The sequence below is a fragment of the Dryas octopetala genome, chromosome 1, assembly GCF_963921425.1.
Source record: "Dryas octopetala chromosome 1, drDryOcto1.1, whole genome shotgun sequence".
Classification (NCBI taxonomy): domain Eukaryota; kingdom Viridiplantae; phylum Streptophyta; class Magnoliopsida; order Rosales; family Rosaceae; genus Dryas; species Dryas octopetala.
The window spans coordinates 26,403,559-26,406,240 of NC_141366.1; the positions used below are offsets into that span (position 1 = coordinate 26,403,559).

The 2,682-nt window shown below is 35.8% G+C and overlaps 1 long non-coding RNA gene across 2 annotated transcripts; it reads left to right on the forward strand.

The window, feature by feature from the left end:
* Window positions 1–271: 271 nt before the first annotated feature.
* LOC147299460 (uncharacterized) lies at window positions 272–2,418 on the forward strand. Of its 2 annotated transcripts, XR_015119965.1 has the most exons (4): window positions 272–494; window positions 580–621; window positions 1,292–1,346; window positions 2,088–2,418. It is a non-coding gene; the product is annotated as an uncharacterized LOC147299460 (long non-coding RNA). The 2 variants fall into 2 exon arrangements; XR_015119964.1 differs by lacking the exons at window positions 272–494; window positions 580–621 and having other exon boundaries at window positions 741–1,346.
* Window positions 2,419–2,682: the final 264 nt, after the last annotated feature.

The window sequence follows — 2,682 nt, forward strand, 5'->3', positions numbered from 1 at the left end:
AATTTCCCACCTGATTTTTTCCTTCTCCCTCTCTAATCTTTTTTTCTAACCTTCTTCATTTCCAAACCACACTCTCTCTCCCCAGTAAGTCAAAACACTCAAAATCTCAAAATCAAAGACACTCAAACAGTCAAACACATTCTCCCTCTCCTCCCCTGGTTCTCTCTGCCTCGCCGCTCCCCGCCTCAGCCCAGCCTAGTCCCGGCCCGATCTGCCCCTCTCTACCTTGATCCTCCTCTCTCTCTCTCCTCTCTCCCCGCCACCCCTATCTTCTTCCCCTTCTCCCTGCGTTCCCTCTCCCCCTGCCCACCGAAACCCAACCCCCAGCCCCGACGACCCACCCCGACAACCCACATCCCCATCCTTGCCCCTCTCCTCTTTCTCTGCGTCACTTTCTCTCTCCTCTCTCTGCCTTTCCTCTTTCTCTCTGCCACCACCGAAACCCAACCCCAGCCACCATCAACGCCCTTCCGATTGGGTTTTTTTTTTTTTGGGTAATTTTTTTTTTTTGCACTTTTTTTATTTTTAAATTTTTGTTTCGTTAATTATGATTATTAGAATTTGTTTGTGATTTTCCAGGTTTGGTGCCAGATGATTATTAGAATTTCTGTTTCTGTTGAGGTAACAAAATCCTAACTTGAGTTTTTAAATTTCTATTTTGATATTTAGGTTTCAGTTTTAGGTTGTGATTTGTGCAAGGTTTTAATTTTGCAATTTCTATTTGGGCTAAGCCTTTGCAGACGAGTTGAGGATTTGATTATAATGTTGGGTTGTTTGTTGATTTGGTTATAATTATACTTAATTTTGAGTTTGGTTATCAATGTGAAAGTTGTATCTTTTTCTTTATTTGTAAAGATTTTAGTGCTTAAGTACTTAATTTTGCTTTCTTTGTGTTTGAGTATCTTATTTCTTGTTATCTCCTATTGGTTAGCGTTATATTTATATTTGGTGTTGCCTGCTTATTCTTTTCATATTTAGATTTTATCCATTTAGTATTTTTTGTGTTTGCAAGTCACCATCAAAAGCATCAATGACTCTTAGCATGTTTTGGCTTCTTGCAGACTTGTGGAAAAACGTCTGTGTTCCATTCTTATGTTCCTCTCTTGTGCTCTGTCACTAAATAGGTGTTGTTCATATTAGCATAGATGTTTGCCTAGTCTACTCATTTTTGGAAATGCTGGGTTTAACATGAATAAAGGGTTTTCTAGAACCATTTTTTGCCCCTTTTGTTTGAGAACTTAGAAACTCTATTTTTATTATTGGGTGATTTTATTTTGTTGTGTGCGTGCAGGGTCAGCACACAATATGCAGTTGTATAAATTGTACATGTCCTTTACAATATGCTGGTAGGTCTCCTTTTTGTATATAAGACCTCAGTTTACATCTTTACCTTACATACTGAAGTGATGCCCTTGTCTAATGCATTTGTACCTTACACACCTCAACATCAACCACTTGGCTACTTAATTTTTAGCTTTCATTGTTCTCTTTAGTTTCCTAGTTTTCGCTTCAAGTTTGTGAACCTAAGATATCTTGGCCAACGACCTTAGCTTTAGGCTTCCATAAAAGATATATCTTTCCAAACCAGTAACTGATTTTAGACACTACCATCAGCAGCATTTAACCATGCTTTGACTGCATGTAATCTATCATTCAATTCGCTTTTAGTTTGTACTAGTTGTAAATAAAACTTGTTATTGCCTCTGCTGGGATAGACTCTAATCTGATTGCTTTCTCAAGACACAATAGACTTTGTACCATCTGGCTTGATTTCAATTAAAGGCTACTATTCTTATGGTTACATGAAGTAGTTTTCCATAGGAGAAGATGTATTTTCTTTAAATCTCTAAACTGAACCATGCATCCATAAGCTCTAGGTTTGTATCATGTTCTTTTATGTAGTAACCTTTATATTTAGGATCATGTTAAACGAGGCCAAATTTATTCTTGTGTATATGCAATGGTGACTTGTGTTATAAACTGTTTAGTATTGTATGTGACATGTCAGTAAGGCTCATGCACTGACCCTGTTTTGTTGCTACTGTGTTTGTTTAATCTTCTCATAGATAATAATATTTCTATAACAGGATCTTGAGAATGAGTAATAAGTGACATTTTGTGAAGACTGTTGCTTCCTACATGCATGAGAGGAGCAAGATTCTCGGGGAGCTGTTGTATCCAGTGATGTTGTTACATGTGTCATAGCTGAAGTCTTCAGGAGCTGCAAGCTGTAGTCCTTCATATGCCATTTAGAGCTTCTGTTTTAAGTGCATAGCAGCATGAGTGAAATGGTACTTTCTGCGATGGAATTATTTTTTTGTAAAAATTATGTGATGGAATTATTTTTTTGTAAAAATTATGTTTTGGATTAATTAGCCAAGTTTCAATGTAACAGTCAAGTAATTTTTTGTTTTATTATATTATGAAGCTTTTATGGTTCTCTAAATTTTATATTTTTAAATAATAGCATTATTTATATAAATAAAAAAAATTAATGAAAATAACAGAGAGTTTGAGCAACAACAAAGTCGTTCCTCGTATATTGCAAGTTTGAGCAACAATAGAGTTGTTTCTTTATATCATATGCAACAATATAGATTGCAATAAAAAATGATAGGCAACAATAGAGTCATTGCTTTTAGATTGAATAGGCAATGATGATGGTGTTGCATAATATAATAG